This window comes from Rattus norvegicus, chromosome 1 (assembly GCF_036323735.1).
Source record: "Rattus norvegicus strain BN/NHsdMcwi chromosome 1, GRCr8, whole genome shotgun sequence".
NCBI classification, from domain to species: Eukaryota; Metazoa; Chordata; class Mammalia; order Rodentia; family Muridae; genus Rattus; species Rattus norvegicus.
Genome location: NC_086019.1, coordinates 49639278 through 49653925, shown reverse-complemented (window position 1 = coordinate 49653925; position 14648 = coordinate 49639278). Strand labels below are relative to the sequence as shown.

The 14648-nt window shown below is 47.8% G+C and overlaps 1 long non-coding RNA gene across 1 annotated transcript; it reads right to left on the bottom strand.

Annotated features, from left to right (window-relative positions):
• Nucleotides 1-3670: 3670 nt before the first annotated feature.
• Nucleotides 3671-14243, bottom strand: LOC102551987 (uncharacterized). The gene is made up of 3 exons (XR_349996.5): nt 8698-14243; nt 5173-5452; nt 3671-4409 (listed from the first exon to the last, which is right to left on the bottom strand). It is a non-coding gene; the product is annotated as an uncharacterized LOC102551987 (long non-coding RNA).
• Between the last annotated feature and the right edge of the window lie 405 nt (nt 14244-14648).

Below are 14648 nucleotides of genomic sequence, written 5' to 3'. Positions count from 1 at the left end.
CCTCTCTCCTTCCCTCCCTCCCCCTCACACATGCTCTCTCTCTCTCTCTCTCTCTCTCTCTCTCTCTCTCTCACACACACACACACACACACACACACACACACACACACACACACACACACATCACCGCCTGCCTCTTCCTCTCTCTCTTTCTGTTCTTCTCTGTCCCCCTTTCTCTGCCTCTACCTCTTTCCAGGTCCCCGTTCAGGGGAACAATTAAGGCCCGGCTGAGGTGTTCCTGCCCACATTACTACGCCATTTTACAAAACACAACACATTTCACAGAAATATGTCCTACTATGAAGATGTGTGCATAAGCAAAGTATTGTTATGAAGATGGCACTCCTAGGGATAGACAGGAAGGGAGCAAAGAAGGACTAGGCTAGGCACAGGTCAATCTCACCAGTCTTGTGGGATACATGGGTTCCCCCTCCCTCGTCTCACGTTCCCATGGCTGGCTCAGGGGATCTGGGCCTTAGGCTGCCCTGAGGCAACCCCTTACCTGGTGAGTGTATAAAGAAATGGGGAAGGAATTCCCAGGGACACCAAGCAGAGCCTGGGCATTGATGAGCATGCCCACGCCCCTCCACCAGACTGGGCAGGTGGGAAAACTCTGAAACAGGGAGGGAAGGGCCTAGAATCAAAGGCTGGGAGTTGGGAGGCTGTATGTGCACAACCAAGAGAAGAAAGAGTTGCTACAAACAAGGTGTGTACCCCTCTGGTTCACTGAGACTCTTCAAGGCGTAGTCAGCCCTGGTGTGACTTTATGAGTAATGGCTGCAGGCCAAGAGCTGACCGAATGTAAGAAGACCACACAATGTAAATAGTGGTTGAATAGGCACCAGCATCAGTTGCCACCAGAACTCAGGGAGGAGGAAGGATTTAGGCTGAAATTCAATTTATAGGTGTTCGAGAGCATAGTGTGGATTTTCTGTGTATTCTAGTCTATGTGTTAACTAATTTAAGGGGGCAATGATCTCATAAGAATCTGAGGCTGGGAGATGGTTCAGTATAACCATTTCTGTAGTTTAACCTGGGTACCTGAGTTCAGATCCCTAACACACACATAAAAAGCCAGGCCCTGCAGCAAGCCTCTGGAACTCAGCACTAGAAGGGACAGCAAAGACTGACAGACACCCAGAACTCACTGGCAGGTCAGCTTAGCCTATCCGCAGGCCCCAGGTTCAGTGAGAGAACCCATTTCAGAATGGAGGAAGCAGCCTAGTGTTGATCTCTGGCCTTCACACACACACACACACACACACACACACACACACACACACACACACACACACACACACAAATACAGGCATATACACACAAATATAGGCATACACACACACAAACACATGCATACATACACAAACATGCATACACACACACGCATACACACACACACAAATACAGGCATACACACATACACACACAAACACATGCATACACATACACAAACACATGCATACACACATACAAACACATACATATACACACACACACACAAGAACCCTTTCATGTCGTTTTGTGTGTTTTAAAAGGAACACTGCTTCTAGACAAGCCGTCAGGCCAGGTAAGAGATTATTATTTCTGGCTTGGAGATGCCCTTTTCTTCTTGACAGCAATGAGTCTCCATGTAACAGGTGATTCTCCAGAGCGGCCTCTGCCTCCCCTGGCCACTGGTCAGAAATGGAAATGTTCAGGCCTTGCTCTGACAGACTGAATCAGAAAAGTGGCGTGCGGCTCACAAGTCACGGTTTTCATGAGCTCCCAGGTGATGCCCAAACATACTGATGTTTGAGGAAAAGTTGTTAGAAACTGATTTAGGAAAGCAATCAGACGAGGGCCAGGATTGGGGGTAACGAAGATCTTCAGTGGACATCTTCCATTGACATCCACGATGGGTGCATTCACATGTACCTTAGTCCAAATGCCTAGAAGCCAGCAGCTTCAAGAGTTACCCTGAATGCTTACCGTGAGTTCCCATGGGCTCTGAGTGGTCATGCCACAGTGAGAATTTCACAACCTGTGTTGGTTAATACACCAGTCACTTCGGTGTGGGCCACATAGGAGGCTGTGCCTGGGATAGGAAAGTTATCGAAGTTTCCATATTCCCAATGTTATTTTACTGCGGGTCTCAATCAATTCCAAAAGTTTAATACTCACACAGAAAGAAATGTATAAAAGATGTCAGAAGCAACCTCAAACTCCATCATCAATAAAGATTGTGATGGTTTGTATATGTTAAGACCCAGGGAGTGGCACTATTAGGAGGTGTGGCCTTGTCGGAATAGGTGTGTCACTGTGGGCGTGGGCTATAAGACCCTCACCCCAGCTGCCTGGGAGCCAGTCTCCTAGCAGCCTTCAGATGAAAATGTAGAACTCTCAGTTCCTCCTGCACCATGCCTGCCTGGATGCAGCCATGCTCCTGCCTTGATGATAATGGACCGAACCTCTGAACCTGTAAGCCAGTCACAATTAAATGTTGTCCTTTGTAAGAGTTGCCTTGGTCATGGTGTCTGTTCACAGCAGTGAACCCCTAACTAAGACAAAGACACATCAGAGTTAATGATCTGTAAGCATCACTTCTGACTTGATCCACGCATGGGTCACAGCCTTCCCTAGTGTCTACCCAAAGGGGCACTCACTAAATGTGCTGTTAAGCTGTAAAGCAATGTGATACACACACACGTACACACACACACACACACACACACACACACACACACACACAAACAAGCAGCAAGCTTAGAGAGAAGGAGTCACCGTGGCTCACACTTCCAGGCTGCAGGCCAGCGAGCACAAGGCAGGAACTTCAAGCAGGTCGTCACTTCACACTCGCAGTCAGGAGCAGAGAGGAATGCTTGCTGGCTCGCTTGCCCTCAGCTGGCTTCCTCGGCTGGCACAGTTTGGAATCCCTTGCCAAAGAAATGATACCGCCCACAACGGGATGGGTCTGCTGATATCGATGAACAATCAAGATAACCCCTACAATCATTCCCACAGGCCAACCAGGTCTAGATGGTTCCTCACTGGGGGGGGGTCTCTTTTCAGGTGACCCTAGCTTGTGTCTGCCTTGTTAAACTGAAAGGCATATCATGAATGTGTTTTAGTATCAGCAAGTACCATTCTACTTATAGCTTTAAGTTTATTTTCTATCCCTTTGGAAGAAAATCTTTCGGGGTTTGAGCGAGAATAGCCCCCACAGGGTCATATAGACAAATGTTTTATTCCCCATTGGTGGGCTGATTAAGGATTGGGAGGTGTGGACCTGTTGGAGGAGAAGCTGTGTCTCTGGGAGTGGGTTTTGGCTTTAATGTTTCAAAAGCCTACACCAGGCTCAATCCCTCAATTCCTCTCTCTCCCCAATTCCCTCCCTCCCCCACCCCCTCCCTCTGTCTCACTGATAAGATGTGAGCTCTCGGCTACTGCTCTGGCACCATGACTGCCTGCCTACCGCCATGCTCCCTGTTGTGACGGTCTAACCTCCTGAAACTGTAAGCCAGCCTTCGATTGAATGTCACTTTATAAGTTGCCTTTATCACGGTGTCTCTTCCCAGCAACATAAAACAAGGCAATAGCCCCTCTTGCAATCTGCACTGCCTCACACACAGCGCTGCAGGTCAGCCTCGTACCGGCTCCTTCATGACTTTAATTGAGTAGCTAATTTGCAGAATTTTTTAAATGTTTTTAAAAAAGATTATTTATTTTTTTATATGTGTACACTGTAGCTGTCTTCATACACACCAGAAGAGGGCATCAGACCTCATTACAGATGGCTGTGAGCCACCATGTGGTTGCTGGGATTGAACTCAGGACCTCTGGAAGAGCAGTCACTGCTCTTAACCACTAAGCCATCTCTCCAGCCCAATCTGCAAATCTTGTACACAGATTGGATGGTCCAAGCTCCACATGGGAGTCCAGCTAGAGTTCAAACCTCTTGAGCTCTTCTGTCTTCTTCGGTGGTGGTTTGAACAGGAACGCCCCGTAAGCTCCTGGGTTTGAATGCTTGGTCACCAAGCATTGTTAGGATGTAAGGCCTTGTTGGAGTAGGCGTGGCCTTGCTAGAGGATGTGTGTCACTTGGGGAGGCGGAGGCTGAGGTTTCAGAAGCATGGCTTAGTGGTTCACTGTCTTTTCCTGCTGCCTTCTGATCCAGATGTAGAACTCTGAGCTACCTGTCCAGCACCACGTCTGCCTGCGTGCTGCCATGCTCCCGCCATGCTGAGAACGGACTAAACCTCTGAGTGTAAGCCAGCCCCATTAAATGCTTCCCTTTATAAGGCCTGCCATGGCAGTGGCATCTCTTCACAGCAGTGGGACACTAAGACCTCTTCATCCTTGCCTCTTCTCCTTTTCTCTCCCTTTCTTTCTCCGAAAAAGAACCATGCCTCCTCTTGCCTCCTGCTGACTTGGCTGTGCCCAGGGGCAGACAAGATTTTGCAGAAAGAAAATAATGATAGACTTTGTTAAATAAGTGAATAAATAACTCTCTAGTTTCTAAACTACATTCTTGTATTTTTCCCCCTTTTTCTGAGGAAAACTTGAGTCTGTCCCTGTGGGAAAGTCGCCTGTAATCCTCCCTGTACCCATTGAGCCCCAGGGCAGGTCTGTCTGACTTAGACATTACGACCAGGATTTGGGGAAGGGCGCACATTGACTGCTTCTTTGTGCAGGGAGAGGAGTCTGAGGCTGTAGCTCAGTGGTAGTGATCTGGCCCCAACACCACATGCAGGGCAAACTAACAGAAGAAAAAGGTACTGGCCGTGGTGGCAGGAGCCGGAAATCCCAGCACTTGGGAAATGGAGGCACCAGAGTCACACAGTACTGAAGGCCTGACTGGGCTACACACTGGGCAAGTTCCACACTGGCCAGGGGCCCACAGCAAAACTCACAGCTGGCAGGGTGGACAGAGAGAGAGGTGGGGAAAGAGAGAATGAGGGAGGGACGGAGGGAGGGAGGGAGGGAGGGAGGGAGGGAGGGAGGGAGGGAGGGAGGGAGGGAGAATAAAGAAGGCAGAGAAGGGGGCAAGAGAAAAAAAGAATTGGGCTGGAGATGGAGGCTCGAGGTGGGAGCAGAAGTACAGTGTGTGAGGAGGGAGGCTGCATTCTTACAGGGAGCAGCATCCTTCCCAGCTCCTTCTCATCCTGCCTGCAGTGGGGATTATATTCCATAATACCCTTTGCAGAGATGTTCACCAAACTGTGCTTCCAGAAGTCCTCAGGCCTTTTCCGTTTCTTTACAGCCTCAGACGAAACTCCGCTTCTACTGCAGTGGCTGCGGGCCACGATAAATACGTCGCCAGCAACTGCAGCTCCTCCTCGTGTTTCCGCAATCCTCGGGCCAGATTTAATCAGAAAAGCCAAATTAGCAAAACTCTCATCGAGGAAGGACTTTTCCCTGCGACCGTCTCATTTGGATGGTGCGGGTGGAAATCCCACGGAAAGAGCAACATGTGTCTGAAATTGAAAAGGGATGAAATAAATAAATCACCCTCAGACTCAAGATCCAAATCCAACCACATACTTTCCATTCCACTGTAGCAATGACAGTAATAAATGCCAAAGAGAGAGGGAGGGAGGGGAGGGGAAAGGGAAGGGAAAGGGGGAGAAGAGAGAAAGAAACAGAACAGGAAAGAGAGGGGACAGAGGGAAAGTATGGGGAGGGGCAAAGAGGAATAAGGAGGAGGGGATGGGCGAAGAGAAAAGAATAGAGACCAAGAAGTAAGGAGACAGGGAGACCTGAGAGCCAGGAAAGGAAAATGGGGAGACAATAAATAATTAGGTCACCCAATAAATAATTAGGTCACCCAAAAAATTAGGTCACCCAATAAATAATTAGGTCACCCTGGTAGTGGTTTAGGTTCGCAGGTGGCATCCTAGCCCCCCCCCCACCACACCACAGGCCTCACTTGCTCTGTGCCCCCCCCGCCCCCGTCGCTCCCTGTGGTGGAACTTTTGAACTCAGCTCTGCATCTCCCAGTCTGGATCTTCTTAGACACCTAATGGGCCCACTGAGGGTTGACAACTCTAACTCTGGGTCACTCTGGGTTACTCCTCACTTGGCTTCCAGCTCTGGCTCTGTGTCCTGTGAGAGGGAACAATGTCTTAAGCTTTGCTGGGACTCAATTCTCGGGGTCTCCCTCCAAACCCCACCCTGGTCATTTCGTACTGTGACTTGACACCAACTGCTGACCAGAGGTCAAGTCCACCCCCTCCACCACTGCAAAACTAGACTTGGCCACGTGCATCTGGTCCAGTGGCACACAGCAAAGGTGGAAGCTGAGGGACCCTGGTTCAAGCACAGTGCAGCAGAGCCTAGGTGGGTACCAGAGAACAGGTCACACCCAGCAGGCACCAGACAACACTGGACACAGTTAGAGGCACCACCTTGGACCACATAGAAACCAGCCATGGAGAGATGGCTCAGCGGTTAAGAGCACCAGCTGCTCTTCCAGAGGTCAGGGTTCAATTCCCAGCATCCACTTTGCACTCACAACTGTCTGTAATTCCAGTTCCGGGGGATACAACACCCTCACACAGACGTGTGTGTGTGTGTGTGTGTGTGTGTGTGTGTGTGTGTGTATCAACCAATGTGCATAAAATAAAAATAAATAAAACCATTTTTAAAAAGCAAAGGAAAAGACCAGCAACCAGTGCCCGGTAGGGGAAGAATCAGCAGGTGGCACAGGCCTGTGGATGGTTACAGTGTAGCAGGGACAGAGCTGGAGCCATCTTTGTTTCAGGAATTCTGTCAACTTTGCACATGCATTTTTTAAGATTTATTTATTTATGTATGTGAGTACACTGTCCCTGTCTTCAGACACACCAGAAGAGGGCTCTGGATCCCATCACAGATGATTGTGAGCCCCTATGTGGTTGCTGGGAATTGAACTCAGGACCTCTGGAAGAGCAGTCAGTGCTCTTGATCACTGAGCCATCTCTCCAGCCCCCACGTGCATTTCCTTTTGCTGTAGGCACGGGGTCTGTTAGATCGAGATTAATGGAGGTGACAGGAAAATAGAAAGAGGAACCCAACCTTTACGGATGCAGAGTTTCCTTTAATCAGAACAGAGAAGGCAGAAGTCTTTCCTTGGGACTGGAGACCTGTGCACTGAGGGTGTGTGTGTGTGTGTGTGTGTGTGTGTGTGTGTGTGGTGTGTGTCTGTGTATGGTGTGTGTCTGTGTGGTGTTTGTGTTCTGTGGATGTGGTGGTGTGTGTGTGGTGTGTGTCTGTGTGGTATTTGTGTTCTGTGTATGTGGTGTGTGTGTGTGTGTATGTGTGTGTGTGTGTGTGTGTGTGTGTGTGGTGGGTGTCTGTGTGGTGTTTGTGGTCTGTGTATGTGGTCTGTGTATGTGGTGTGTGTGTGTGTGTGTGTGTGTGTGTGTGTGTGGTGTGTGTCTGTGTGGTGTTTGTGGTCTGTGTATGTGGTCTGTGGATGTGGTGTGTGTGTGTGTGTATGTGGTGTGTGTGTGTGTGTGTGTGTGGGGTGGGTGTCTGTCTATGGTGTGTGTCTGTGTGGTGTTTGTGTTCTGTGGATGTGGTGGTGTGTGTGTGGTGTGTGTGGTATTTGTGGTCTGTGTATGTGGTGTGTGTATGTGGTGTGTGTGTGTGTGTGTGTGTGTGGTGTGTGTGTCTGTCTATGGTGTGTGTCTGTGTGGTGTTTGTGGTCTGTGTATGTGGTGTGTGTGTGTGTGTGTGTGTGGTGTGTGTGTCTGTCTATGGTGTGTGTCTGTGTGGTGTTTGTGTTCTGTGGATGTGGTGGTGTGTGTGTGGTGTGTGTGGTATTTGTGGTCTGTGTATGTGGTTATGTGTGTGTGGTGTGTGTCTGTGTGGTATTTGTGGTCTGTGTATGTGGTGTGTGTGTGTGTGTGTGTGTGTGTGTGTGTGTGGTGGGTGTGTGTCTGTGTATGTGGTGTGTGTGTGTCTGTGTGGTGTTTGTGGTCTGTGGATGTGGTGTGTGTGTGTGTGTGTGTCTGTGTATGGTGTGTGTCTGTGTGGTGTTTGTGGTCTGTGGATGTGGTGTGTGTGTGTGTGTCTGTGTATGGTGTGTGTCTGTGTGGTGTTTGTGGTCTGTGTATGGTGTGTGTCTGGGTGGTGTTTGTGGTCTGTGTATGTGGTGTGTGTGTGTGTGTGGTGTGTGTGTGTGTGTGTGTGTGTGTGTGTGTGTGGTGTGTGTGTCTGTCTATGGTGTGTGTCTGTGTGGTGTTTGTGTTCTGTGGATGTGGTGGTGTGTGTGTGGTGTGTGTGTCTGTCTATGGTGTGTGTCTGTGTGGTGTTTGTGGTCTGTGTGTGGTGTGTGTCTGTGTGGTATTTGTGGTCTGTGTATGTGGTGTGTGTGTGTGTGTGTGTGTGTGGTATTTGTGGTCTGTGTATGTGGTGTGTGTATGTGGTGTGTGTGTATGTGGTGTGTGTGTGTGTCTATGGTGTGTGTGTGTGTGGTGTGTGTCTGTGTGGTATTTGTGGTCTGTGTGTGTGTATGTGGTGTGTGGTGGGTGTCTGACTGTCTATGTGTGTGGTGGCAGGGAGGGTAGCTGTTTTATACAGCAGAATAGAGAACTTTGGGGGTGGAAGATTCCATCTGCAAATCTATTCCCCGCAGCATCCACGTTGTCAATACCAGTGTAGGTTGGTGTGCGGATCTTCCCAGGGGCTGTAGATCTTATCTACATATCTGCTTCCAGTCCTGAGCTTGTCAGCTCACCTGAGGCCTTCGGGTCATTAGCCTGTCATGTCTGTCTCTGTAGGCGGACAATCCCCAGATTCAGAACAGACCGTCCTCAGTGAGGAATCAGCGGAAGCCTGCATTTGGAGATGGAGATGACATAAAGTTTCAGTGTTCAGACTGACCCGGGAATAGCCAGTCCTGTCCCCAGAGCCCAGATAAATAATGTTCACTGTGTAAGTTAAGCCGGGTTCTTTTGTCCAACCCTTTGCCTGCTCCTAGAATGATGACACTGAGACTAAGTAGTTATTATTAAAGGCCTGGGCCGTAAGCTTTGGCTCATCCCCTGACTAGCTTGTAAGTTATTTAACCCGTTTAAACTATTATATGTCTACCATGAGGTTGTTACCTCTCCTTCAGTCATGAACTGCTTCTTCGTTTTTGTCTCCCTCAGCGTCTCCCTGAGTTTACCTACCTACTAGCTTATATCCGTCTCCTCGGTCTATCTCCTCCTCGCCCGGCTCATCTCGCTTTTATACCCTTACTATTTCCCAGAATCCTCTCTTCCTGCCAGAGTCCCACCTCCTATTTCCTGCCTCAGCTCATTGGTCCTCGACTTACAGGTCTCAAATCCCCGCGGTGCAAAAAGCTGCCCCCGCCACACTGCACTGGCCTCCCGTGTGCATGTGAACACACACTTGTGCGCACTTGCACACATACCCAAGCTGGCACAGGCGTGTGTGTGTGTGTGTGTGTCTGTCTGTCTGTCTGTCTGTCTGTCTGTCTGTCTGTCTGTCTGTCTGTCCCCAGAGCACTTTCGGTGAGTGCTGTGCCACCAGTGAGCAGTGGGGCAAACGGGGCTGAACAAGTTCTTCCTTGGGGTCCTCAGACGCAAGACCTTTAGGCAGAGTGTTTATGAGATGCCATCCTCCTGAGACTCACTTGAAGAACACCCAGGCCATTCCGGAAGACAGGAACACTGCCCACACTGGGCAGATCCAAATCTAAGGACTAGGAATTGTTCTTGTCCCCCTGCAGGACACTAGAAAAGTGGTGACAAGTGTTGATACTCTATACTGTTTGTCCAGTGCCTTGGCACACTGTTCCTGGGGTTCAGAAAAAGACACCTCTGAAGTGACACAGAAATATTCTAAGAATATGTTTTCATTTTAATCCCAGAATTAAATTAATTAATTAATTGTTCTGGTTAGTTGGGTAATTACATAAAATAAGTTGATAAATATAATTAATTAATTAAAATTAATTAAGTTAATTTAATCCCCAAATCCATAACTGACTATGATTTGCCCTGTGCTCTAGCCGAGGCGAGGTTTTGTCAGCTGCAGATAGTTTCTGTGAGTGTGTGAGGTTTGGAATTCTGGGAATTTTCAGAGAGTACAGAAATTCTGGGGTCCTGAGAGGCAGGGTTGGTGGTCATTTGGGGGCAGGGTTGGTTGAGGTTTGTTAAGTAGCCGTGTTCAAAGAAGAAACATAAGGAAAGAAATTAAGAATCTGGGACACCTCTCTCTCTCTCTCTCTCTCTCTCTCTCTCTCTCTCTCTCTCTCTCTCTCTCTCTCTGTCTTTCCCTCTCCCCTCCCCTTATTTCTCTTTTCTGTAGTGATAGTGGGGGGGGGTAGAGAATAAAGGGTAGGAAAGAAAAACAAACAGAGTAACAAAGACCAGCTATACCCACCATGTTTGCTGAACTGAATAAGCAGCCTGAGATCACTCTACCTCCAGCTGTGCCAGCTGTCACCCTTACTCCTGCACCACTGTGCTGGAGGGCTCCCCTCAGGTGTCCCCCTCACACACACCTAAAGACTGTTTCTTGGAAGATCAGCTCTTCAAAATAAATCTAAAAGTGACAGGGTACCCCATGGGACCTCGACCCCTCTGCTGCTAATTTGTCAACCCTAAAATCATTCCCATTTCCTCTCTAGCTGGAATCATGGTTCCCTTCTCCCCTGGGAAGGGGGTTCTCTTGGTGCTGGCTATCTGAGCCTTCTTATATTTTACTTACTTTGCGTGACTGCCATGCACCTGCATGTTAATATAACTATTTTCCTCTTGTCTGTTGGTTTATTTTTGACAGACTCGATTATCAAGCTTCACGGAGGAGGGAAAGTCCCCTCCCCCTCACTGCTAGCTCCTGCTCCATGCATTAGACCATGCAAGGCCTAACATGTCATCACATGCTCTCCTTGTCCAGGGTCTCATTATTCCTTTCACGCTGTTGAGAAAAGTGGTGTTGGGCTTGAACTGACATGTTGAGTTATTTCATTTTCACTCTAACGACACGAGATACAGTCAAGGGCTGGAGAGGTGGCTCAGAGATGAGGTATCTGAGGAAGACTGAGTTCCCATACATTTTATCACAGTATATCATTACAATTAGTGCATTTCACTATTGCTTACTGTTGCTAATCTCTTAACCTGCCTAATTTATTAATTAAATTAATTTATTAATTAAATGCTACCATGCATGTGTATGAATCAGAGTAATGTACCATACATAGGGTTGGGATTGCCTGAGACTTTAAGCACAGGGGGCAGAGGACTGGCTTGGCACCCCTCTGGCGTCCCTCTGGATGGGTGGCTTCTGTGTCACTGTCAGTAGAATTCAGTTGGCAAAACTAATGTGAGGGCGCTGGGATGTGTCTGGAACCCTTGTCTCTCTCCATCTAATGCAGCACAGGTGACACATCCCGTTACTCATAATGCAGCTTCCAAACTGCCAGGTTCCTATTGGAGCAGGGAGCCCACACTTTCCTGAGTCTCCTAAGATTAAACTGTAGTATTTAGCACCACTGTGGCTGAGAACATAAACACAGATGTATGAGCAGAACTATAGCACAGCGTGTTATTAGGAACTAGTCAACATCACAGTCCTGAATCCGCATATTTATTAGATGGCCACCAAACCTCAAATAATACTCAGATTCTCCCAAATTTATTACAGTATTCAGCTAGACAAATATTCTAACCACTTAGAGGCTTTAAAATATACCTACTTTAAAATAGGTACTTTTCATTCCTTCCTGCTTGAAAATATACCTATCTGACCTCTTTGTGGCCTCCTCAGAAATGTCCATTGCAGTTCTGCAAGTGGCCACCAGAGGGAAGCAGAGTTCCACCGTGAGAAAGGTGTGTGCGCATGGCTCTCCACTATTGGCAGAGGACGGCGTCTGCTTCCCAGCACAACTGACCCTGGGTCTTGAGATGAAACAGGCCAAGCAAGCCAAGCAATGCCCGTGGTGGATGGAAGTTACTAGAAACTCATCTAAATAAGAGAAGTTTTCCTCTTGTGTTCATTGAACGAACTTTGAGTGCCTGCCTTGTGCAAGAAAAAGACTAACGGTGTATTCCCAAGGCTGGGGTTGCCCACAGAATTCTCTTTGGAGTCTCTGTTTCCTCATAAGCACACATTATTCTCTCAAAAACAAAGTGATCACATACCTCTAAAATCCAGGCACCTTACCAGATCTGAAGCTGCAGAGAGGAATCCACACAGCCAGTACCCTTGTAAAAACTTGACATGCTATGCACTGGAGGCTGGTGTATCTTGCATAAATAATGTCAGCGGACTGTCAGGAAGCTCCAGCAGGACCGAGAGGAAGGGGTGTCCCAGATCACTTGTTAAGCCTGTTGTATCTTTGTCTAGTAGTTAGGGGGAAAGGGCAAAAATCACACCAGCAAAGAATGCTGGAAAGTAGTGTCTCTGGATACCAAAGCCAGAGGTTGTAAATCAGATGCAGGGATAACCAAAGATGGGTATGGGCTTCTACCGAGAGACAGGCAGGCACAGAGCAGAACACAGATGAGCCAGTCCTCCAGGGCCACATGGCACAGTGCTACAGACCGTGGGGCTAAAACATCAAAGTTCGTCTTCTCACAGCTCTGAGTCAGAAATCCAAAGTTAAGGGGTTGGCTGTGAGATTTCTTCTGAGAACTTCGCTCTTTGGCTTGTAGAAGGTGACATTCCTGCATCTGCCTTCATGTCTCTGTCCTGGTTTATTCTTCCAAGAACAACAGTCATGTTAGATGAGGACTTGTCATGTGGCTGCATTTGGTTTTAATGTCCTGAAAACTCTGATAAACCTTATGTTGGATGTCCACACTCCACTAGAATATACCTCCTCTCCCAACCTCCACCAACACAAAGGCCAACTTTAACCTTGGATGAGAATTCCTTTGTCCTCCCTGCATTCCCATTGCACCTTCCAGAATATTGTCTTACGGCTGAACTTTTGCCTGCTTTGTGGGTTCTTCTTTCTCCTGCCCTTCTCCTCCCATCTTCTTCCACCCTTTCAACCACTAACACTAGGTAGGAGACAAAACAGAGAGGGAAGGATGAAGATATCTTTTTCCTGCCGATTAGGAACATTGAGTTCCTTGAAGCAAATTGTACAAACCACCAGCTGGCCAAACACCCCCTTCTAATCAAGGTGCTAGCATTTAAATATCCTCTGAAAAGTCCCAAGAATTCCAGACGTCACATACTCGCAGAAACTGTATGTAGCTGGCAATACCACGCCCCTGCTGGAGCACGAGGCAAATCACAGTCACCTGCTGTGAAGCAGTCTCCTATCCCTCACCTGAGATTAAAACAAAAACATATTTGCATGATATTTCTGTTTTTTAGAGAAACCAAAATTCTCAATCCATTGTCTCCCTGTCTTGTTAATGGTGACACATGGGTGAGTTATTGTAACTGTTTCTTATAAAGTTGTCTTTCTTTTTTTCTTTCTTCTTTTCTTTCCCTTTCTTTCCTTCACAACCTCACAGGAGATTGCAAACAAGCTAGTGTGTGTTAGCCAGCCAGCCATTGTCAAGGAGTCTATGCCATGACCAGCAAACTCACCTAGCTTGACTCCTCTGGCTGAGTGGTCTTGGGCTAACCTCTCTGCTTTGGTTTTATCGTGGATCACGTGAGAATAAGAACAATACTGAACTAATGGGGTCCTGTAAGAAAATAAGTTGGCACATGTGCATGTCCCTGGGAAAGTGTCTGACACTTGGTAAGTATCAACACTACTCTTTCTGAAGGCAGATTTCTAGGGACTGGCCATTAGGTGCTGTAATTACTGACTCTAGCCAGCAGGAGGCGTATGGTGCACGTAGAGCATAATCAAATCTCTTAGAGCTGGAGGCCAGTGCGGAGGAGATAGGAACAGAATAAACATCAAGAAAAACCTGGAAATATAACTTGCACCTTAAGGCCCTCTGCAAGAGGGCGTTTGTCAAGTTCTCTACCCACTACTGTTCAGAAAGAACAAAGATAGGTGAAGGATTGGGGCAGGGAGGGATTCGAAGTTACATCCACATTGGGGGATCCCTCCTGATGTAGAATCTGGTCCTCATGCTGCCACTTTCCTATCCGTTTGTTTCTGGGGCTGGAACTCAAACATCTGGTCTATTCCCAGCCTCCCGACCTGACCGCTGTTTCTAATGGGCCTCCTTCAAGAAGCCTCTCTGGAGCTCTCTAGACCACTTAGCCTCTCTCAGGGGCCTCTTTACCATCGAGCACCTTCTCCAGCACTGCCTCTCCATAAGGCCCACACAGTACTGTGAGCGATGAGGGAACTCTAAGTTGTTAAATCATCATCATCACCAGCACCACCACCACCACCATCATCATCATCATCATCATCATCATCATCATCATCATCGTCGTCGTCGTCATCCACCTACCCGGAGGTCAGCCAGCGACAGAGAGCCAGACAAAGAACGGGATATCGAGCTGGTTCTTAAATTCTGCTACTTCCAGGATTGTTAATCATGCACCCACGTCCTCATTCATCGAAAGAAACTGCTTGTATTAAAAACAAAGCAAAACAAACAAACAAACAAACAAAAAATTGTCTTATGCTAGGCTTGCTCTGGAAACAGAATAAAAAGTCATGGCCCCTGCTCTTGTGGGACACCCTATCAAGGGTAAGCACTCAAATACGACTTTAGAAACAGCACTGTCCACACATTTCTAAAAGCA